We start from the raw sequence: 24,430 nt of genomic DNA on the forward strand, positions 1-24,430 counted from the left end.
GGGACTCGATCCCGGGACTCCAGGATCATGACCTGAGCCGAAGGCGGTCGCTTAACCAACTGAGCCACCCAGGCACCCTTGTGTTCCCTCTCTTGCTGTCTCTCTCTCTCTGTCAAATAAATAAAATATTTTAAAAATAAAATATTATTGTCTTTTCTTTATACTTAAAGCTATAGTTAACTTCTTAGATAATGTAGTGTTTATTTTAGTTTATAGGCTGATTTATGTAATGTGCTTTGCTTGACATCAACACAACAACCTACATCATTAGTTTATTCATCCCTAATGATAGTGATTGGAGAAGGGAGGCCTGGAAGCAGAACCACCTGCCTCATTATGCATTTGTGAGTCCTTTCTAACAACCAAGTGGTAGTAAGAGATAGTTAACAAGGGTCATTGATCTCATGAGAACAAAAGACAGCTGTGGCTTTGTGTTGGTTGGGAAGATCTGTAATAGAGAATCTCAAACTTTTTTAGAGGGGAGTTCTTTGTTCAAGTACATTCCACAAGAAAGTGGACACAGAAAGATAAAATCTGAGCTGTTTTGGTTGAAGGCAAGGAGTTGGGGAAATAGAGTCTAACCTGGTCATCTCTCCCTCCTTTCCTCTCCATCCCCTTCTCCCTTTCTCACAGTCCCCTGAGGGAGCTCTCTAAAGCAGTTTGAAAGCCACTGGTAAAGATGTTTCTCCTGCTGAGTCATGATTCCAAAGTAGAAAAAGGTTCAAATAAATCGTTGAATTGGAGATCCCATCATCTTCAATTGACCACCCACCAGTAGCCAATCATGGTTTGAAAGAAACATAACCAAAATGTGTTCTGCATACATATCGTTCCCAAATTCCTATGTAAAACTGAAAGCCTTGGGACACTTGGGTGGCTCAGTTGGTTAAGTTCTGCCTTCGGTTCAGGGGGATCTTGTCCCGCATGGGGCTCCTTGCTCAGCAGGGAGTCTGCTTCTCCCTCTGCCTTCCGCTCCCCCTGCTTGTGTGTGCTCTCTCTCACTCTTGCTCTCCCTCTCTCTCTGGCAAATAAATAAGTAAAATCTTAAAAAAAAACAACAAAAAACCTGATAGCCTTAGTTTAACAAACTTCATGGAACTAGGAATGAATTATAGATACCTTTTACCCTTTCATCTAAGACCTTTGCTAATTTGTTGACCTTTTTAGCCCAGAGCCAAGAAAAATTTTTCTAGCCATACTTTCTTGTTTATAGTATATAAAAACTTTTGTCTTTAGACTATTTTATAATAATGTATATGCTTTAAAAATGTATACATTGAACATTGGGGAGCTCTGCACCCCCTTCCTTTTGAGTACCCTTAGCCTCTTTGCCCAATTTCTTCTAGACATGTGCTTTTCAAACTTGAGGGTGCATAAAAATCACCTAGATCACCCCTGAAATTCTGATTCAGTACGTCTAACTTGGAGCACAAGTATTTACCTTTCTTTCTTTTTTTTTTTTTAAAGATTTTATTTATTTATTTGACAGAGAGAGACACAGCGTGAGAGGGAACACAAGCAGGGGGAGTGGGAGAAGGAGAAGCAGGCTTCCCGCTGAGCAGGGAGCCCGATGCGGGGCTCGATCCCAGGACCCCGGGATCATGACCTGAGCCGAAGGCAGACGCTTAACGACTGAGCCACCCAGGCGCCCCTTTACCTTTCTTTCTTCTTTTCTCTCTCTCTCTCTCTTTTTTTTTTAAGACTTTATTTGTCAGAAAGAGAGCACAAGCAGGGGGAGTGGGAAAGGGAGAAGCAGACTCCCTGCTGAGCAAGGAGAAGGCAGCCATTTAACTGACTGAGCCACCCAGGCATCCCAGTATTTACCTTTCTAATAAATTCCCAGATGAAGCTGATTCTACTGGTCCATCGACCACACTTTGAGTAGAATTACTACTAGATCCACACTCTAATCTCAGCCTTTTAATCAGTGGTTCTCAGAGTTGATCAATGTAAAAACTTTTGTTAGAGGGTAGGAGGTGCAGGGGGAGAGCCCCATGTACAGGACCCAAGAATTGAAGGAAATAGTGCCACTGTCTAAGGCTGTTATTTGGGGCATATCATTTCCACATTGGATTTTCTTCCTTTAGAGATTAGGATTATAAATCTCTCACTCATTCAAGATTAAGGGTTTGTGGAGAATCGTTCTAAGGAAATGCTATTAGCTGCCCACACTTTAACCTAGAAAGTATTTATTTATTTATTTATTTTTTTTTAAGATTTTATTTATTTGACAGAGAGAGCACAAGCAGAGGGAGAGAGAGAGAGGCAGGCTCCCTGCTGAGCAAGGAGCCCGATGTGGGACTCGATCCCAGGATCCTGGGATCATGACCCAGGCCGAAGGCAGCCGCTTAACCAACTGAGCCACCCAGGCGTCCCATAACCTAGAAAATATTTAAACTTAAATGTCTTTTTATGGAGAAAGATGAAAGGTACTATGGTATTTTCCCTTTGAAACTTAAAGCAAAATCTTGTCTATTTTTGTTTAAAAATATTTTCTGAAAAATATTTTGTATTTTTTTTCTTATTATAGATGGGAATATGCTCACTGTGGAGAATCTAAAAAATAAAGACAAGTATAAAATGAAAGTATACCACTGAACAGTTCTTGAAAGCCACATTTTTTTAATTGAGATATAATTGACATACAACATTTATATTAGTTTCAGGTATACAACATAATGATTCAATATTTGTATAAATTGCAAATGGCCACCACAATAAGTCTAGGTAACAACCATCACCATACATAGTTACAAAAATGTTTTTCTTGGGCACCTGGGTGGCTCAGTCGTTAAGCGTCTGCCTTCAGCTCAGGTCATGATCCCGGGGTCCTGGGATCGAGCCCCACATTGGGCTCCCTGCTCCGCGGGAAGCCTGCTTCTCCCTCTCCCATTCCCCCTGCTTGTATTCCCTCTCTCGCTGTGTCTCTCTCTGTCAAATAAATAAATAAAATCTTAAAAAAAAAAAAAAATGTTTTCTTGTGATGAGAACTTTTAAGATTTACTGTCTTAGCAACTTTTGAGTATGCAATATAGTATTAATTATAGTCGCCATGCTGTACATTACATCCCCATGACTTCTTTTATAACCGGAAATTTGTACCTTTTGACTCCCTTCGCTCATTTCTCCCATCCCCCAGCCCTACCCTCCCTCTGACAACCACCAGTCTGTTCTCTGTATCTAAGAGCTTGGTTTTTTTTGTTTTGTTTAGATTTTGCATGTAAATGAGATCATATGGTATTTGTCTTTCTCTGTCTGACTTACTTCACTAAGCATAGTGCCCTCAAGGTCCATCCATGCTGTCACAAATGTCAAGATTTCCTTCTTTCTCAGAGCTGAATAATAAGAGGAACTCTCTATTTGTTCTGACTGAAGTCCTTCCCCTGGCCCATACAAATATTTCTATTCCTCCTTTAAGAATCTACTCATATGACATCCTTTCTGAAACCTCTCCTAACCACCCCTTACAAACTTAGGTATGATTTCCACTGTGCTTCCATTGGCCTTGTCTGGGGCTTCATTATAACAGTTAACACCTAACTGTAAACTTTATGAGTGCAGGAATAGTCTCTGAATCCAGGATCTCTCAGAAATCTTAAGAGATCTTGTTCTCATCCAGTTTTTGATTTTTTTTAAAAAAATTTTTAAGTAGTCTGTACACCCAACATGGGGCTCAAACTCACAACCCTGAGATCAAGAGTCGCATGCTCTACCAAGTGAGCTAGCCAGGCGCCCCTAGGTTTTGAAGTTCTTTATATATTAAAAATGATTGGGGCACCTGGGTGGCTCAGTTAAGTGTCCGACTCTTGGTCTCAGATCAGATCTTGATCTCAGGGTCATGATTTCAAGCCCCATGTTGGGCTCCATGCTGGGCATGGAGCCTACTTAAAAATTTTTTTTAAAAAATGACTGAAATCCAAAGGAGGATTATAATAATTTTGGCATATTTTAAATTTTTACATAAACAAACTGTGTAGGATAAGAATCACATGATCATTTCAATAGATGCAGAAAAACCATTTGACAAGTCCATGATAAAAACACTCAACAAACTAGGAATAGAAGAGAACTTCCTCAAGCTGATAAAGGGCATCTACAAAAAACCCCACAGCTAACATTGTCCTTAATGGAAAAAGACAACTAAAAGCTTTCCTTATGAGATCAGGAACAGGAGAAGGATATCTGTTCTTGCCACTTCAACATTGTACTGGAAGTTTTAGCCAGAGCAATTAGTCAAGAAAAAGAAATAAAAGGTATCCAGATTACAAAGGAAAAAGTAGAACTATTTCTGTTGGCAAATGTCATGATCTTGTATATAGAAAGTCCTAAAGAATCCACAAAAAAACCCATTATAACTAATAAATGAGTTCAGTAAGATTGTAGGATGGAAGATCAATGGCTATAAGCTTTCTTTTAGAGGTGATGAAAATATCCCAAAATTAGATTGTGGTAATGGTTGCACCGTATGAATATACTAAAAACCACTGAATTGTACATTTTTAAAAGGTGAGTTTTATGGTATGTTAATTATATGTCAGTAAAGCTATTTTACATATCTAATTTACATATAAAAATTCATTTGTATATAAGGATAAAAGGCTAAGGTTGAGGTCCTGTGTGAATGTCAGGCTTGAGCCAAAGGTCTTCCTGTTCCCTAGGCTGATTTCTGTTATATATTCATGTGCCTAACATAATGTCTGAAAAATAGAATAAGCTCAATAAATATGTGTGTAATGAATGAATTATGGTAACTGAACTGACTTAAAGCCTAGTTCAGCAAATCTACATTCCTAAGGGTTTTTTGCTTTCACCAAAGATCCATGAATTTATTGGCATCTACAGAAATTCTAGCCTGGCTCCAGGATGAGTTTGGTTTTAGCCCTATAAAACAAGTTTTATTTTATTTATTTTTTTAAAAAATTTTATTTACTTATTTGACAGAGAGACACAGCGAGAGAGGGAACACAAGTGGGTAGTGGGAGAGGGAGAAGCAGGCTTCCCATGGAGCAGGGAGCCTGATGCGGGACTCAATCCCAGGACCCTGGGATCATGACCTGAGCCAAAAGCAGACACCCAACGACTGAGTCCCTATAAAACAAGTTTTAAAGAAGATAGAATGGTCAGTTAATACTGGTAGACTAGATAAAGACCTTACAAAAAGAAGAAGATCTATAAATCAAGTTGGCATGAGGTGAAGCGTAAGTAGGAATTAAAAAAAAAATAACATAAATATTTAAAAACAATTTAAAAATAAAACAATAATAATAAAATAAATATAAATCACCTGTAATCCCATCTGCCTATCCTTTCTGTTTACATGCATATATAAAGTTTGTAGGAATGTAATTATAGCATTAAAATTATTTTGTATTCTACTTTCTTTTAAATAACATTATTTCCTAAGCATTTGTCCATTTACACTATGGCTTAGTGTATTCCATTCACTTGTTGTACCCTCAATGGTAGCCCTTTAGCTTCATTCACATTATAATCATTCTCTTAAAAATATATTCATCTAGTAAAACCCTAACCCTGAAAGAACATAACCCCTCACCTTCCCTCTGTCTGTAACGAAACAGCTACGCAGTGCTGGAGAAAATTGTACAGCCCAGCAGATTTAGTATCACCTTAAATTCATCATCACCAAACTTATGTTGGCCAGCAATCTTACTTTATTTTTCTAACAAAGTTGTTCCTCCACTCTTTATAACAAATATTTTTTACTTTCACTACCTTCTGCAGCTCCTGACCCTCCTTTTTTCCCTCCATGCACTCTGTTGATGACTTTGACTCATGCACTTCAGAAAGAAAAAAGAAGCCTTAGAACATGAACCCTCTCACTTTCTACTACCAATCTGCAACAATGTCTGCCACGATTCTCTCTTCACTAGTTGGAATGGGGGAAATATCCCAGCTCTCAACAAAGACTAATTCCTCCCTGGTTCACTGGATTGCATATCCTCCTATGTTATTTTTACAGCCATTGTAGTACCCTGAAATATTTGCAATTGGTCGGCTGCCCAATAACTGTTTTCCCACTGAAACCAGAGTTTATTTAGGAGAGTTTATCCACCTTCCTCCCCACTGGCCTCTGAATGTTAACATAGCTGGATGTAATGGTTGAGATGGTGATAGCCATCCTGTCACCTAATAGAATATCTGAATGACATGCTGAGGCTCTGAATTAACTATCCCCACAATAACTCTACCTCTGGTCTTCTTGATAGGTATGACTAATAAATTTCCTCTATTGTTTAAGCTGTTTTGAGATTATTTTTTATGTCCATTCAGCACAGAGTATCATACCTAAATGGTACACTTTTTAAGCTACCCCAAATAAATCTGTATCCTGAGTAAAAACAGTGTGATTGCTATACAAATGGAACTTCAAGACAATTCCCTAATGCCACCCCACTCCTACCCACCCCTTCTGATCTGTTTGCTGATCCCAAGTTCAACCTATATAGAAATTCTGGAGCTACTACTGCTTCTCAGGATGTTGCTTATCATTTAACCCTTCTCCTTTCTAAATCTTCAACATCAGTGGGGAGGAAATTAGGGGGGAAAAAAAGGAAAGGAAAGGAGGAAAGGGAAGGAAGGAAAGAAGGGGGGAAGGAGGGAGGGAGGGAGGAAGGAAGGAAGACATTTCCCAGAACTAAAGAACACTGAGTCTCCAAATTAAAAGGGCCCACTGTGTGCCCAGTACAATAAATAGAAATAACATACCCAAGGGTACCTCATCATCAAAATTTGGAACACTGGAGATATGGAGAAATTCCAAAGCTCTTCTTTAAAAAAGAAAAAAAAAGTTATATATAAATATCAGGAATCGGAATGGCATTGGGCTGAACAGTAATGGAATCTAATTAGCAAGCAATGGAGCAGTGCTTTCAAATTTCTGAGAAGAATTGATTTCTTTTCTTTTTTTTTTTTTTAAGTAGGCTCCGTGCCCAGTGTGGAGCCCAACATGGAGCTTGAACTCACGACCCCGAGATCAAGACCTGAGCTGACTGAGATCAAGAGTCAGACACTTAACTGACTGAGCCATCCAGGTGCCCCAGAAGAACTGATTTTTAGCCTAGGATTTTATGCACAACCAAATTATCATCTGTGAAAGTTTTTTGTTTTTTTTTGTGAAAGTTTAAACTATATATTTTCAGACATTCATTTCAAAAATGTTCCTTCTGTGTATCATTTTTTAGGATGCTACTAAAGGATATGCTCCAGCAAAATGAGAGAGAAAACAAAAAAGAGAAAAGAGATCTAGAACCGAGGGCAACTAACATAAGAGAGAGGCAAAGGAAATTCCTAGGATGACGGTAAAGGGAAGCCTAGCATGACAGTGGTGTCATAAGTGCAGAAAGGAGTCCGTTCAGAATGCATCAGGAGGGGCGCCTGGGTGGCTCAGTTGGTTAAGCGACTGCCTTCGGCTCAGGTCATGATCCTGGAGTCCCAGGATCGAGTCCCGCATCGGGCTCCCTGCTCGGCAGTCTGCTTCTCCCTCTGACCCTCCCCTGTCTCATGCTCTCTCTCTCTATCTCATTCTCTCTCTCAAATAAATAAATAAAATCTTTAAAAAAAAAAAAAAAAGAATGCATCAGGAAAACAGAAAGTTCCAAGAGGATTGTCCAGGGAAAACAAACAAACAAACTGTATTTGACCATTTGGAAAATTATATTGAGGGATTTTTACTATTCTGCAAGACAATTTGGGAAGAATTAGGGGCAGTTGTATAGCAAACTAAACCAAGAGACGCAAGTATTATTAATTATATGGTAATAGTGAGGGTCCACATACTACCAAGTCACAGTAAACACTTGATATTAATTTACCCAGAAATTGTGAGGAAGGTGGGTGTGAAATTGCTGAGTTTTTATCTTTTATATGAGGAAGTAAAAAGAGAATGTTTAAAACCAAGAAACTAGCGGGGCGCCTGCGTGGCTCAGTCGTTAAGCGTCTGCCTTCGGCTCAGGTCATGGTCCCAGGGTCCTGGGATCGAGCCCTGAATCAGGCTCCCTGCTCCGCGGGAAGCCCGCTTCTCCCTCTCCCACTCCCCCTGCTTGTGTTCCCTCTCTCACTGTCTCTTTCTCTGTCAAATAAATAAATAAAATCTTAAAAAAAAAAAAAACTAACTAAATAAGCGTATTTTTTATAAACATAGACATAAGTGCCAGCTGAGATAGCTAAAAGTTTTGAAAGTAGTGGTCTCGAGAATGACACAGAGGTGGGAAGGGTGGAGCTGAGGATTGCTATTTTTCATTATAAATGTGATGATACTATTTAACTTTGTAAGCATGTGCATTTATCAATTTGATAAAATAAATATTAATTTTTTAAAAGTTCTTTGACCACACATCATCCTCTTGGTACTGTCCCATTTCTCTACTCTCTACTTCTCTACTCTCTTCAACAGCCAACCTTCATTGGCCATCTGTGCTGTTTTCATTTTTTTTTTTTTTTTAAGATTTTATTTATTTATTTGAGACAGAGAGAATGAGAGACAGAGAGCATGAGAGGGAGGAGGGTCAGAGGGAGAAGCAGACTCCCTGCCGAGCAGGGAGCCCGATGCGGGACTCGATCCAGGGACTCCAGGATCATGACCTGAGCCGAAGGCAGTCGCTTAACCGACTGAGCCACCCAGGCGCCCCTTCATTTTTTTTTTTTAAGAGAGCGTGCGCACACAGGGTGGGGGGGCAGAGGGAGAGGGAGAGAGAGAATCTCAAGCAGGCTCCTTGCCCAGCATGGAGCCCAATGCGGGGCTCAATCTCACAACCCTGAGATCATGACCTGAGCCAAAATCAGGAGTCAGACGCTTAACCGACTGAACCACCCAGGTACCCCTCCATTCACTTTTGAACCCTCTTCTAACTTCATTTCCTACCACTCCCCTGAAATGATTTATGTCAAGATCACCAATGAACTCCAGGTTGTCAAATATGATGGACACTTTCAGCCACAGTGACTTCCTTTCAGTTTTTCTAAAATACCATCTATTTTCTTCCTTGGTGCCTTTCACACATGTCATTCCCTCTGCCTAGAATGTTTTTCCCCTACTCTTTACCTGTTTAACTTCCTTTCAACTCACCTTTCAAGGATCAACTTAAACATTTTACCAGAGAGGCCTTCCCTGTCCTCTAACCAGTGCCTTAATTAGTCTTAATCAAATCCTCTTAATACCCTGTACTTCTTTTCATGACATTTATCACACTTTGTAATTATATTTTTATTTGTGTGATTGTCTGTCTTCCTTCAGTAGCTTGTAAGCTCAGTGAGCGTTGGAATAATATCTCTTGTTCACCATTGTATTCCTAGCAATAGTCTCAATTCCTGCCCATAGGAATCTTTGCCCAAAGATTGAATATAGCCCTTGAAAATGGTGTTGAAGGAGGGCCTAGAATTAGAGTAATAATTGTAGGAATTAGAAGAGAGGATAGACTAGAAAGACTTTTCTAACACAGAAGCTATAGAACTTGAGGGTTACATGGTGTACGTGTCTAGAAATAATTAGATCTTTTAAGGAGACCTTTTAAGATTTTATTTATTTTTTAACAGAGAGACAGCGAGAGAGGGAACATAAGCAGGGAGAGTGGGAGATGGAGAAGCAGGCTTCCCGCTGAGCAGGGAGCTGGATGTGGGGCTCGATCCCAGGACCCTGGAATCATGACCTGAGCCGAAGGCTGAGCCACCCAGGCACCCCTTTTAAGGAGACTCTTGTCAGCTCATGAGTTTATGCGAAGGACTCGCTTTCACCGTGTTCTGCTGACACAGCAATTCAGGTAGTCAAGGGCCTGAATTCACTGTGTTCACTGGTTAGGAAATTCTTGATTCACAGATAAGTTGCAAACTCACTCTAACCTTGTTTCTTTGTATTCCTTTGGGATGTTTCCTGGGACAGAGCCACTTTACAAATTAGGGGATAAAGAACAGACCCATGAAGAAAGGTTAAAGAATTTGGGATGGTATACCAATTGAAAAGAAAAACATGGGTAGGATGGTGGCAAGATTCCCTGTTGTAAATTAGTAAATTGAACAGTAGAACAGTCTCGAAAAGGCAATAGGAGATATTGGGTTCAGGAAAAGAAGAGATGGGGCGCCTGGGTGGCTCAGTCATTAAGCGTCTGCTTTCGGCTCAGGTCATGATCCCAGGGTCCTGGGATCGAGCCCCACATCAGGCTCCCTGCTCGGTGGGAAGCCTGCTTCTCCCTCTACCAGTCCCCCTGCTTGTGTTCCCTCTCTTGCTGTGTCTCTCTCTGTCAAATAAATAAATAAATAAAATTTAAAAAAAAAAAGAGAGATTCCTGATTAATATTTATTATAGTTGCCATTTACCAAGCCCTCACTAAATACCAGTCATTGTACTAGATGTTTTCTGTATCTTCTAACTCCCACCACCACCCTGTAAGAGAGGTATTATTATCCCCATTTTACAGGTGATGAAACTCAGGCTGAGGATGATCAAATAACTTGCCCCACCCTATAGAATTCGTCCTCAAGAACAGAATTACATACTGGCCTTTTAATAACTCTCTCTGTTGACCAGAAAGAAATAAAAGTGAATGGCCTGTAGCTGGAAATCAGGGTTCTATTTCTTCACTGTAATGGACAGTAGTTTGTTAGCTGAAGGGAGTTCCTATGCTTAAATAAAAGTGTGTGAAGTAAACAGGGCACTGAACTCCAGCAAAATGAATGTCAATAGAAATAGAGCTCAACTGGGAGCAGGTTATTGATAGATTCTAGTGACTCCTCCAAGGACAAGAATTTTCAGTTCAAATACAGATCATTTCAGTTCCCAATTCAGTGTAAACTGATCCCTGATTTACAAATATGTTAATTGGCCTCCCTGGACAGAAGTGGCTTTTATGGATTAGCTATCTTTCCTTTGAATGTAGCATATTCCAAAGGCCTACTTCATAGTTTATATGGTCATAGTTATTCAATTATTTGTTTAGTCTCCCTAGGTGAACTATAAGCTCTATGAAGGAAGGTACCAGGTCTGTTCTGTTCACATAATACAGTATCTGGCACTTCATAGGTATTCAGTCAATGTTTATTAACTGATTCATCCAAGTCTTTGTGCAAGACTTTGGCATCTGAGGTTCTTCAAGCCAATAGCAAATTCCTCCATACGTCTGCCTAAAGTAGGGAAGGAAGCCCTTCCGAAGCCCTGTTGGTATGCTTCTAGGTCAGGCTGTTAGATTTCCCAGACCCAGCCTCTTTTGAGTGAGCCCCAAAAACTTGATTCTATTTGGGCTCTGGGGCTTGTCCTTGTTCTGAGATTTTCACTATAAATGGATCAGGCTGTTTCCAGGAGAGCTCAGTGGGTCCACAACGGAGGGGCAGTGGGAGTTCAGTTACTGCTTTCCTTGCTGGAACCTCCCCATCTTTGCCCAGAGATGTCTCCAGTATAGATTGGCCAATCAGGAAATTCCAAACCCTTTTCCTGAAACTCTAAATAGCTTGAGGAATCTCTCCAGCTGGAGTTGGAAAAGCTCCCAGCAAAGAGAGCTGGGTCTTACGTAACTTTATAGACTGCCCATTTTTAGGAAAAAACAAACTGTTCCTCAGCTAGTGTTGGACTATGAGACACATCCTGCATTCTTTCCTAGATGCTCCGCAGCCCCACTGGAGGCAGCTCATAGAACAGAGTTGAAGACTGGTGAGGTTAAGTGGGGAGAGAAGAAGAAAGAGGAGGGGGTGTGGTCTGTCATTCTGGCTGGAACATGCTGTTCTGGTTCCTTGCTTCAGCTCCCACTGGCAGTAGAGGGACTGCGGCGCTGGGCGTGACGGGAGCTCCCGGAGAGGAATTATACCTAGGCATACTTGCCCTGCACATTCCGGAAGCCAGCCACTACTCTCTTGATCCTCTCAGCACCCCACACCCCAACAAGAACTAGAGCTAGTGTGTAAATATGTCTACCACTGTAATGAACCACATTCTGCTCTAGAATAAAAAGTTTTCCAGGTTGGTGAAGATTCAGTTCCTCCTTAGTTCAATTCAGTGAACATTTAAGCCACATGCCAGGCTCTGTACTAGGTTAAATGACTACTGAGATGAGCAAGACAGTCTCTATCCTTAACATGCAACCAAGGAGGAAAGAGGAAATGTATATACTATTTATAATACACTTCTTTGCTTTATAGTTCTTTGTACTTCATGTAACTCTTGTGTTCTTAACTCTTATAAAGGTAACCATCAAGTTTATGTCTACCTGTGAACTAATGTCCTAAGTAATTCAAGATAAAGAAAAATACAAGAAAATTTCCCCTCTTCAGATGTGACCAGTTATTTTACCAAATTATTCATGAAAGGGGCAGGCACAAGTTTTAAGAATATTCTCACCTTAATTAGTTGTTTTTTTTTCCATAATTTTCTCAAGCTAATGTAAGGCATTTTAGAACTTTGAATATAACTTAAATCTTTCAAAATAATGAATAGCTTTCCCAGTGAATGATAATTTGCCCTAGAACATGCCTGTAGTTTTTGCTTCGTCCCTGAAATAGGTGTTAGGCATTTGGTAAGCACTTGTTGATAGAGGTGTCTGTCCTCTTTGGGGCTGTAAATGGGTGGTCCCTCATGTCTCCTGTGATGATAATGGTCCAGAAGGCCCAGAGCTTCCAGCCCATAAGGATCCTAATTGGCCTAAAAGAATCATCAGTCCATTTACTGCTAGAAAACTCAAAATACAGATAAAGAACCAAATGTGTGTATGGGTTTTTTAAATAAAAATGGGATCACACCATGAATGGTACCTTATAAATTACTTTATTAAAAAACTATATCATGATATAATTAATGAAAAACTATATCATGGAACATAGGGGAAGGGAAGGAAAAATAAAATAAGATGAAATCAGAGAGGGAGACAAACCATAAGAGACTCTTAACTATAGGAAACAAACTGAGGGTTGCAGGAGGGAAAGTGGGTGGGGTGATGGCGTAACTGGGTGATGGGCATTAAGGAGGACACCTAATGTAATAAGCACTGGGTGTTATATAAGACTGATGAATCACTGAACTCTACCTCTGAAACTAATAATACACTATATGTTAATTAAATTGAATTTAAGTTAAAAAAAATTTTAAATCCTGAGAAAAAACTATATTATGGACATAGTTTCATCTCAACAACTATTCTAAAAAAATATTTTTTAATGTTTTGTAGACTGTTTCATTATGGGCTACCTCATAATTTGATAAACTAATGAAAGAGCATTTAGGATATTTTTTTAAATTTTTGCTTCTATAAATGGTGCTTCATCAAACATCCTTATGTATATATCTTCATGTACTTTTATCATGTTATTTCTTTTTTTCCAGTGAGGGCATATTTTATTTTTTTATTTATATTTTTTAATTAACATATAATGTATTATTTATTTCAGGGGTTCAGGTCTGTGATTCATCAGTCCTACACAATTCACAGTGCTCACCATAGCACATAACCTCCCCAATGTCCATCACCCAGCCACCCCATCCCTCCCACACCCCTCATGTTATTTCTTTTATTTTATTTATTTATTTTTAAAGACTTTATTTATTTATTTGACAGAGAGAGACACAGCGACAGAGGGAACACAAGCAGGGGGAGCGGGAGAGGGAGAAGCAGGCTCTTCGCTGAGCAGGGAGTCCGACGTGGGGCTTTGATTCGAGGACCCTGAGATCATGACCTGAGCTGCAGGCAGACGCTTAACGACTGAGCCACCCAGGCGCCCCTCATGTTATTTCTTTTAAATTTATTTCCTAGAAGTAGACTAAAGAGAATACTTATTTCAAATTCTGATACATGTTGCTTAGCTGCCCTCTTGAAATTTCATTCATTCATTCAAAAAGATTTATGTATGCCAGATTCTGTCCTAGTTTCTGGGGATATAATAATAAATAATGATAGACAAGGTTTCTGTCACATGGAGCTTGCCTGTCTAGTGTTACAAACTAAATAATTAGAAAACACAGTACAGAGAAGTTCAAGGTGCTTCAGGAGCATATAATCCGGGCATGTAATGTGGTCTAGGAAGAGCCATTAAACTTGTGAAGTTTCAGCTGAAAACCTGAAGGATGATTAAGAGTTGGCCAGACAAATGGAGGGGCCATATTCCAATCAGTAAAGAGGTAAAGGTGTAACTACAGGGCAGGGTAGGAATGGCAAAAGCTGAGACCAGAGAGGTTAAGTGATAAAGGGCAGAGTACAGAATTTGGATTTTATGGAAAATCTTCGAAGGGTTTTAAGCAAAAGGGTGATATAAATAGTCTTCTTTTTCAAAGGATGGTGCTAGGAAGGGAGCTCAGGTTAGAGGTTGATGTAGGAGTTCAAATAAGTGATAGTTATGGCTTGGTCTTGGGTGGATTGAATTAAGACTTGGTGGTTATTAGGATGTGGTAGGATGTATAAAGTGGAAATAGACAGGAGTAACAGAAACCCAAACCTAAGGACTTAAATAATACCAGAGTTTATTTTTCAACAGCAACAACAAAAATGCAGAGGTAGACAGTCCTGGGCTGGTGTGGCAGCTACATAGTCTAAATGAGAGGCTCGGGCCCCTTCTGGTTTTTTGCTCTGATGCACCTGGGCCATCTTTGTGGTTCAAGATGGCTGCTGTAGTTCTAGCCATTACCTAGCATCAGGATGCAGGAAGGGAGGAAGAAGGAGGCACGCTGTTGATCATAAAGAGATTACCCAGAATTCTCACACTTGTACCATAACTTAGTCAAATGGTCACTCCTGCCTCCAAGGGAAGTAGAATTTTAGTTGGAAAACGTTATACCCAGCTGAATATCAGGCTTCTGTTAATTTGAAAGAGAAAGAGAGAATAGATGTTTGATTGGCAATTAACAATCTGGGGCCTAGGAAGATGGGAACTACAATTCAATTCTGCCAAATTGATTACAAAGTAACATTGATTATGACACAAAGATATACATATACCACTACTGAAAAGAGATTTATTTGGCAACTAGGCAAAGATTTAACACAGTAAAATCCTGTTTATTCTTGTCAAAGAATAAACAAGTGTTAGCTCAGATAAGGCCCCAGCTTAAATGTGAATATAGCTGTATTGATTTGACCTGAATCACTATCACACAAAATTGTCATGCTTGTGATTTTAAGCACCTTGTCATTCATTAATATTCAGACTATAGAAAAAGAACCAGCCAGGATCCCTGGCTGCCTCATTCAGAGGAGCATGAGACTCTTGGTCTCGGGGTTGTAAGTTTAAGCCCCACATGTAGAAAGGACTCTACTATAGAAAAGAACCGGCCAGGATCCCTGGCTGCCTCATTCAGAGGAGCATGAGACTCTTGGTCTCGGCGTTGTAAGTTTAAGTCCCACTTTGGGTATAAGATTTTAAGATAACTTAAATAAATAAATATTTTAAGAAAAAGAAAAGAACAGACCAGCAGATTGCTGCTCTTTAGAACAAAATCTAAACAGGACCCAAATGAAGACATTTGCTTATTGTTCTTCTCCACCAAGTATATTAGTAGTGTATTACAATGGAAAAAGCAAGGGCTTTGGAGTGAGTCTGACAAGAATTCCAAGCCCAACTCCCCTACTTTCTAGCTCTGTGATCTTGGATAAAGTTGTCTCTGCAAGAGTCTCGGTTTCCTCAACTGCAGAATATGGATAATAATAGCCACTTTGTTGGGGCGCCTGGGTGGCTCGGTCAGTTAAGCGTCTGCCTTTGGCTCAGGTCATGATCTCTGGGTCCTGGGATCGAGCCCCACGTCAGGCTCCCTGCTAACAGAGAGCCTGCTTCTCCCTCTCCTCCCTGCTCATGCTCTCTCTCTTGCTCGCTCTCTGTCTCTCAAATAAGTAAATAAAATCTTTAGGAAAAAAAAAATCATAGCTACTTTGCAAGCTCATTGTGAAGATTAGATATAAGTATTAGCCTTTAGCTGTAAGTCATTTACTTCTTCCTAATCCATGGTATGTGAGGAGGTATAACTCCAATATTCCTGACCCTGTGCACACTGTTCTTAGGTTGCTTCTGTAGCAGTTTGATCCAGTTTTCTTTCTTTCTTTTTTTTTTTTTAAGATTTTATTTATTTATTCATGAGAGACACAGAGAGAGAGGCAGGCAGAGGGAGAAGCAGGCTCCCCACTGAGCAGGGAGCCCGATGCAGGACTCGATCCCAGGACCCCGGGATCTCGACCTGAGCTGAACGCTGATGCTTAACCGACTGAGCCACCCGAGCACCCTTGATCCAGTTTTATAAAACCTGTAACTGTGATAGAGCCTAGATTCACAGTCAGCCCTAAGTCTTTGCTCAAAATGAGCTCATCCCTCCCCCCACCCCACACCTCTCATCCCTATTTACCATGTCCAAACCCTTCTGACTGTTGATAGTTTCCTTGCTATCCACAACCATACCACATATAGAAGTGGAAGGGATGGGGAGGAGAGGGACTTGGGACCTGAGCCAATTCAAGTGTGGGTTTGGAACCTGGGAGCAGGGGGAAAAAAACCCAAACAAACAAACAAAAAGCCTTGCAGAGGCATGGTATAGTATTATTAAGCAGAAATAGAAAGATAAGACTGTTTATGGCTCAGTCTGCACTCCAGAATGATAATGCAATATGCTAAATTCCGCAGATGTTTTTTAAGTGCTTTATATGAGGGGAATTAGCCTGTCTGTTAGCTCCAATACAAATAACCTTAGAATTCTTCCTTCACATTCCTCAGTGGCTCCTTAGAGGGGAGTTGCCTCCGAAATATACGCATCAGCCCCGTAGGAGGAGGAAAGAGGGTCTCCAGGCGGCCCAGCAGAGTCAGAATTCTGAGTTCCAGACCTTGAATAGAGGGGCCTTTAAGGTCTAGAGTCAGCAAATTATGGCCCATGCCAGGGTGATTTTATAATGGCCCACAAACTGAAAATGGTTTTTACATATTTAAAGAGTTGTAAAACACACACACACACACACACGTGGCCCATGAAGCCTAAATATTTTCTATTTGGCCCTTTACGTATTTACAGATAGAGTTTGCTACAAGGAGGGTGGGTCTCACCAGAGGCTGCAGGATATCAGAACATCTGTTTTGAATCCCCAGTGTAGACACTTGCAGAAAAAGAGGTGTCAGCATCAATGAAGAATAGATTTGTTTCTCCTCTCCATGAGCTCTGGAGACCTGGCAAACTAACCCCATAGTGAGGGATTGCTGGGCTAGAAAGAGTGAAGGCTTGTGTTGGGTGTAGAACACAGTGTTGCCATTGTTCTAACTGAGCAGTGGAATACATCCTTTCATTCATGTTGCTTTCTCAGGCCTTTAGGCTAAGTCCAGTTGGTAAGCCCTGCTGCTAAATGCTGTATCAATAGGATACAAGCCTTAGATCAGTGGCCTGGGCTTAGGCCTTGGGGAGAATTAGATTTGTAGATGGAGCAAGTGGGTGAGTGGAGGTGTTTCTGCTTGCATGTTTTTACTTTCTCTATTACACATTAGTGGAAATTAATACCTTATGTCTAGGTAAGCAGATTCCTATTTCAACTGTTCCTCAAACCAGAAGGCCTGAGGAAAGGAACTGCACTTCCCAACATGGCTGCCATGACCTAGAAGAAGGAAAACCTGAAAGGCCAGGACTCCCCTATATGCATGAATGACACTTATATTTCTAAAATACTTTGGTCCTTGGGGCACCTGGGTGGCTCAGTCGGTTAGGCACCTGCCTTCGGCTCAGGTCATGATCCCAGGGTCCTAGGATCGAACCCCACATTGGGCTCCTTGCTCGGCAGGGAGCCTGCTTCTCCCTCTCCCTCTGCTGCTCCCACTGCTTGTGCTCTCTCACTGTCTGTCAAATAAATAAATAAAATCTTAAAAAAAAAATACTTTGGTCCAAAAATTTACATTTGTTGCTACTTATTATTTTAATTTTTTGAATATTTTTCCTTGCTACAATACCAGAAGATGGATACAGTTAGCTCATTTACCTTTGAGAGGACAGGTGCCCTGCCCCCAGATGACCCAGCAAGTCAGAGCCAAGAATGAAAGCAGTGTTCCTGTCCCTTGGGTATCCTGCCACTATCCTAGGCATGGGTAGCTTCTAGATGGATTGAGATCAAACCCCATATCTCTAGTGATCAAATCTGGTTGTTTCTGAGGCTGCATTGTTGTTCTGATGACCAGGTAGATAAGGCTTGAATGACAGAAAAAAATGTATTGAATGAGTGGCTCACCAGCCTACCTTCTTGCCAGCACCTTGGCTCCTGAAGATAATGATATGTTGTGTCACTGATGATGATTAGCAGCCAGCCACAGGCAAGAAGATGACGGAGTCACTGTTACTGTGCACTTAGCTGCCTGGCTGCTTTCTTTGCACTTCAGCATTCCTACCTGATGTGTGGTACATTTTTATCATTCCACAGCAGTCTGCTGTGCACATGGCCCCTTAGTAGGTTATTTACATCAGCTGTCCAGCTGTCAACCTTCTCGCATCCCTGTCTGCCTAATAGGGCAAGATGAAATCTGTTAGAAGCTGCCTTTCAAGGAGACGAGCGGGATAGCCAGAGTTCCAGACACTGTAGTCAAAGTGCAAGGTCCCTGGGACTCCAAATGTAGGCCTTGAGAGATAAAGATGGAAAGATGTTCTGGGCCCTGACTCCAAGCCAGAAAGATGAGGGCTGGTTTCTTGGTGTTTCTATCCTGTTGTGCCGTCTAGGAAGAGCTCTGGACAAATAAATTTTCAAGGGATTTGATCTACCTGCTAAAAACTCTAAGCAACTCAATTAAGGACCAGCCTAAGCATTCTTTGTTTCAGATATCTTTTTCTTATAATGTTAGCACTATCTGGGACTTGTGACTGATAAGGCTGAGCTTCTGGTTAGTTGAGTCCCAGTCTTTTCTTGATTTTACTCAGATCGTTTCAGTGCAGCTAGTTTGTATTGTGTGTATATGTGTACACCCTTCCAAAACAGGGTACTAGGTCTCTTGTATGGGGCCCACCTAGCTCTGGAGAACGCTATAAAGAACAGTTCTCAGTTGAAGTCCTCCTGGTCCCAGAGATTTGGGACCAGACAGCTGGACATGTGAAAGCTCTGTTTGTTTCCTTTTCCCTTCCCTGTCTCTGAATTCTGAACTGTTTTCAACAAGGCTCACTTCCCTCAGAATCCAGCTTAGCATCCTAGAGAAGCCTGAGGCCAATCTTACATCAGGAAGCTGTCCTAGATTTGGGCAGTAACCAGTAGAACTTGATACTGACGCCAGAGTGTAAAAATAAACACCTCCTACAGTGCTGTCTTAATCCACTGGCATCAGAGTTGCTATTATTAACCCATAGGCCTCATAGGCAGCTGTGATGGGCAGACAACAGCCTGGACAGACCTATCCTGCCAGCTTGGGATCAGCCTGTTTCTTTCCTACATCTACTGGGATCTGAACTGGGGCCCCTGGAGAAGCACCATCAGTCTGGGAGCATGCCCCACAACAGGTAATACTAGAGATGGATTAGTATCCTTGGTTTAGGAGAGTCTTAGGCTCCCAGGGCCAGCCTGCCAGTCCAGAGTATAATCGGCACCAGCTGACTGATTCGGTCCTAGTACAGGAGAGGGAAAAAGAAACATGACTCTTTCCATTTCTTTTGGATCTTTTTAAGAGGTTTTACCTACCAGTTCCCTGGACCTGGAGCCTTTAGGTTTTCTGGGAAATTAGGAAAGAAGAGAGGAAAGGATTCCAATGGTCATCTGCCAAAAATATAATAATAATAGTGACCGTGACTGAGCGTTTATCTTGTGTGAGGCACTTTACATGCAATATCTTGCTGTCGCTCTCTCTGTGTCAAATAAATAAATAAAATCTTTAAAAATATATACTTATTTAATTCTACCTCAAGCCTTTGAAGGAAGACATGACAGTTTTACAAATGAGGAAGCTGAAGTTTGGTGAAGTTGAATAACTTCCTAAAGTCCATAGCTAGCAACTAGGGTGTCACACTTGAATCCAGACCTGTCAACACCAAAATCCGTGCTCTGAATCATTAGAGAACCTAGGTTCCTGAATACTCAGGACTCAGGCCAGACCCTAGCCACCTGCTTTTAAAATCTAAGTATACATCAACTACTCTCCTTTTAGTCTTGTAACTAAAGCAAATTTAGTATCTGATGGACAGAAGTGGTCTTTGCTGCCACCTGCTAGTGGGGCAGTCCCAGTGATCTCACCAAGCATGGTGAGCTGGACGCAGAGACTATTTTCTAAAGTCTCTCAGAAGATAAGTCACCTCTGGGAAAAGGCTTTGACTGACAGAGAATTCTCAGGGACTAGGACCCCTTAGCTAAGAAAAAGGCCAGAGTGGAACCTAGTTCCCCAAGGGAGCAAGGCTTTGATGGCTTCTGGCAGTCATGCCGAGGGAGGAGTGTGCTTGGATGATAGTCGTTCCTTGAAGGGCAGCTAGACTTCTTTTTCTTCTTTCTCTTATCTCCCCCACCCTGTCTCCACAACTGGCTTGTGTAATTCAATCTAGATTCTTCTCATAGTCACCGTGCACTTGTGGCCTTTTATTTACAGCTTTTGAAAGACTGATAGAACAGCAGCTTACCAGCCTGCGTGCCTCAGTCCACTGCCTTGGGGGAGGGGAAGCAGAGAGCACTCTGGCCTTGCTTCCTGGAGCCCAGGAGCCAAAAGGAACGGCCGAAAAAAAACAAGGGGTTGACCACATTAGGCCTTTTTTGTCCCAGCTAACTTGCTCCTGCAAATACACACTTGAGAGCTGTCGTCCTAGCAGAGCACCCCGAGCTGGGCCTCTGACTACCCATCTCTGGCACGCTGTGCCTGGATTTGGGGGTTTGCTCCACCAGGAGCTTACGGCTCACCTACACCCAGCACTGGAAGGCTTAATCTCTCCATCTTCATCCTCATTCCCTCTGTTGAAGAACTCGGTCTGTCAAGGTACGAACTAAATCTTTCCTAATTCTCTGTAGTCTTCTCTCTCCCTAACCTACCTCCTCAAAAGGAACAGATAGGATTTATAGCAAATTCTCAATCTCTAGAGACTTCGAACTGTAGCAGTGAAAAACCAGGCGCCTGGAGGTATAGGTGTGTGTGTGTGTCTGTGATTTTTGTTGAAAGGCAAGAGAGTGGGCGGAAGGACGTTAATTAGCACCCTGCAAAGGAACCTTTCCTTGGGCCTGAAGTTTTAATTTGGCTTAGTTTGTAATTAGATCTGAAAGGGACCTTAAGAGGTCATGTGATTCGGCCGTCTGCCTCTAAACAGGTGCTATGAGTTGAGCTAAGGAAGGAATCAAATAGTTGACCTACTGGAGAAAGGTATACACTTGCTGGCTAGATGAGTAGAAGGGAAGAATTTTTTTTTTTCTAGGTATAACCTCTTTTGAGCAAAGAGAGACCCTGGGACAAAGCTAGGTTTATTATTATCAGATTTTGATGGAATAAAGGAAAGCAACCCTTTACAGCTCAGTAAGGGTCAGTGGCTTCTAGTTTATTCTTTTCCTGTCTGTAATTTCCAGTGCTGCAGTCTCCATTCATTGAATTGGGGCCTTGGGAGCTTCAGACACAGCTGAACCTGAGAGGTAAAAGGCTTGGGGCCTACAAACGCCCTGGGGCTCTGGATGTTCTACCAGTGATTTTGATTACATTAAAGGTGCCTGCATATTTCCAGTCCATAAGGGAGGAAATAGACTTGGGGAAAAGAAGATCTACCCATAGATCCAGGTGGTCCTAGGAAAGAGCCCATTCTACTTCAGAGCCAGGCCTCTTCTATAGTGTTTGTATTCGACTTTAGGGAGTGGACTTGGAGCTGAACATTTCTGTAACATAATTTGAGAAGCTGAAAGCAAAACAAGCCCTGTGCTTCGAAAGAGGATTCTATATTAGGGAGTCCTGATAAGGAAGCAGCTGGGTGTGTCTGGGACAACCCTATAGGCCTCTTCCAGCACACTCCCAGCATGCTGGCTGGCCTCGTTTGGAGTCCAGAATAACATAATACCACTTCAGAACAGTGGCCTCCTCAGCTAGGAGCAGCTACATGTAACCTGGGGGAAAGACAGAGGAGCTCTGGGCCTCGGCGGCTATTTCATTTGTGGAATCAGACTGCTGATGCCATAGCCTGGTGCTCTCAGGCCTCCAACAGCCTGTTTATTCTTTCCTTGTAACTCAGTGCAGCACCCACAGGAATTACTATCACCACCAATTCTTAAATCTCTGAATTCTTTCAGCATGTCTCACATATTTCAAAGAGAAGTACTTATCTTGCAGGAGATTCAGAGTCTCCATCAAATCTCATGGCCTATGAAGACGTAGAACCGTGGCAGGCATAGAGGGTAGTTATACAAAACTGATTTTCCTGAATTAATGTAGAAGTTCATTTCTTTTTTTTTTTTTTAATTAAAGATTTTATTTATTTGACAGACAGAGACACAGTGAGAGAGAGAACACAAGCAGGGGGGGGTGGAAGAGGGAGAAGCAGGCTTCCTGCAGAGCAAGGAGCCCGAGGCGGGGCTCGATCCCAGGACCCGCGGATCATGACCTGAGCCGAAGGCAGATGCTTAATGACTAAGCCACCCGGTCGCCCCTAGAAGTTCATTTCTGTACTCAGAAGTAAGTCTGCTACAAATGCAGCTACTCCACATTATTCTCCAGGCCTATTTGATTTGGAGCCATGAAGAAAGAAGAGATGATTTCTATCAGTTAATCATTTGTTTCACATTCCATTTTCCTGACCCAACAAAGCATGTTGGTCAGTCTTGCCTTTGCCTTTGCCTAGAGGTTTTTAGGATTTCTCCCTCTAAGCCCTAGGGTCCCCTGGAAGGGCCTTTGGGGACCCCCACGGTGGAGAGAGAGATTTGGAGTGTGTAGGCTCTAGGCCTCCCTGCTTTAACCAGAGTAGCTCTGTTTTATGTATGAGGGCCAAAAAAGCTTGAAACCACTGCTCTAACCCTTGTCCCACATCCTGAAATGTCTTTCTTGCTGCCTTAGCCCTCTGCAGAGGTATGTTGGCAATGATTTTAACAAAATTATGAGCCCCTCAAGTCGGGCTCTTAACCCATGAACATCCAGCACAGTGCTTTATACACAGAAGGATGCTTGTGGTTTGATTATTGCTTGCTTGCTTGACTGACTAACTCCTGAGGTGATATTAATTAATGGCCTCGGGATGCTTCTAGATCAGGGAGAAGTATACAGTAGTCATCCATAGTTTTACTTTCCACAGTTTCAGTTAACCCATGCACATTCAACCATGGTCCTTCTGGAAACAGATGATCCTCCTCCTGACAATTATCAAAAGGTCAGTAGCTTAGTGCTCCCATCACAGTGCCTATGTCTTTCATCTCATTCCATCTTATCACAGAGGCATTTTACCATCTTACATCAATACAAGAAGGGTAAGTGCAGTACAATAAGACGTACCGAGAGAGACCATATTCACATAACTTTTATTATAGTATATTATTAAAATTCTATTATGTTATTGTTAATCTCTTGCTATGCCTAATTTATAAATTAGACTACCATAGGTATGTATGATAGGAAAAAAGCATGGTATATATAGGGTTCGGTGCTATCCATGGTTTCAGGCATTCACTAGGGGTCTTAGAACATATGCCCTGCAGATAAAGGGGGACTACTGTATAGTATGTCATTAGTTTATTTGATTTGTTATGACTTGACCACTTCTGACCTTTCCTACTGGAATCAGTCGTGCAGTTTGCGGTGAAAACATGGACAAAGGTATTACCTAACATAGGGTTGTTGCTGATGTAGAGGATATCTGACTAGGTCACAAGCAAAAGTACTTCCTGTTGATTTCCAAAGAGTGTCCTGAGGTAGGCAGGGTAATTATTGGGAAAGACTGGGGGCAGAGGTCTACTGAGATCACATAGTCTTATCTATTCTTAAATACTGCTTGCTTTCACTAAAAATTACCTGCCTAGATAGTTTCCAAAACTATTCAGTGTCTTGACTGTGGAAAGTGCAGATCTTTTTCTTCACTGAGGTACACTTAAAACAACATCCAAGCTATTTATCTGCAGCCTCCAGTATACATCTGAATATCTTTTGGGTTTTTTTTTTTTTTGGCTTTATTTTGTTTTTAATTAACATATGTTTTAATGAAAGCTATATATACATTTAGTTTTTTTAAAAAACCAAATAATAGAAAAGGGACATTTAGTGGGAAGACTGGCAAAATCCAAATAGTTTGCAAGTTTAGTTAATAGTAGTGTGTTCAATGTTAATTTCTTTGTTTTAATAAATGAGGATTATGTAAAATGGTAACAGGGAACTGGTTGAAGGACATACAGGAACTCTCTGAACAATCTTTGATAGTTCAAAAATTAGGGGCGCCTGGGTGACTCAGTTGTTAAGCGTCTGCCTTCGGCTCGGGTCGTGATCCCGGGGTCCTGTGATCGAGTCCCACATCGGGCTCCCTGCTCTGCGGGAAGCCTGCTTCTCCCTCTCCCACTCCCCCTGCTTGTGTTCCCTCTCT

General features: G+C 41.5%; 1 protein-coding gene across 3 annotated transcripts in view; it reads left to right on the plus strand.

Moving 5' to 3' along the window:
* RUSC2 (RUN and SH3 domain containing 2) overlaps window positions 1–24,430 on the plus strand; it is a 70,296-nt gene that overhangs the window by 8,021 nt on the left and 37,845 nt on the right. Inside the window, exon 1 of one of the 3 annotated variants that reach the window (XM_081803131.1) lies at window positions 18,574–19,420. The exons of the other annotated variants lie outside the window; for them this stretch is intronic. The gene's annotated coding sequence lies outside the window, so the exon portion shown is untranslated. Of the gene's footprint in view, window positions 1–18,573; window positions 19,421–24,430 lie in introns of those variants that run through there. 3 annotated transcript variants of the gene reach the window in all.

This window comes from Leptonychotes weddellii, chromosome 14 (assembly GCF_054177405.1).
Source record: "Leptonychotes weddellii isolate Sample4059 chromosome 14, ASM5417740v2, whole genome shotgun sequence".
NCBI classification, from domain to species: domain Eukaryota; kingdom Metazoa; phylum Chordata; class Mammalia; order Carnivora; family Phocidae; genus Leptonychotes; species Leptonychotes weddellii.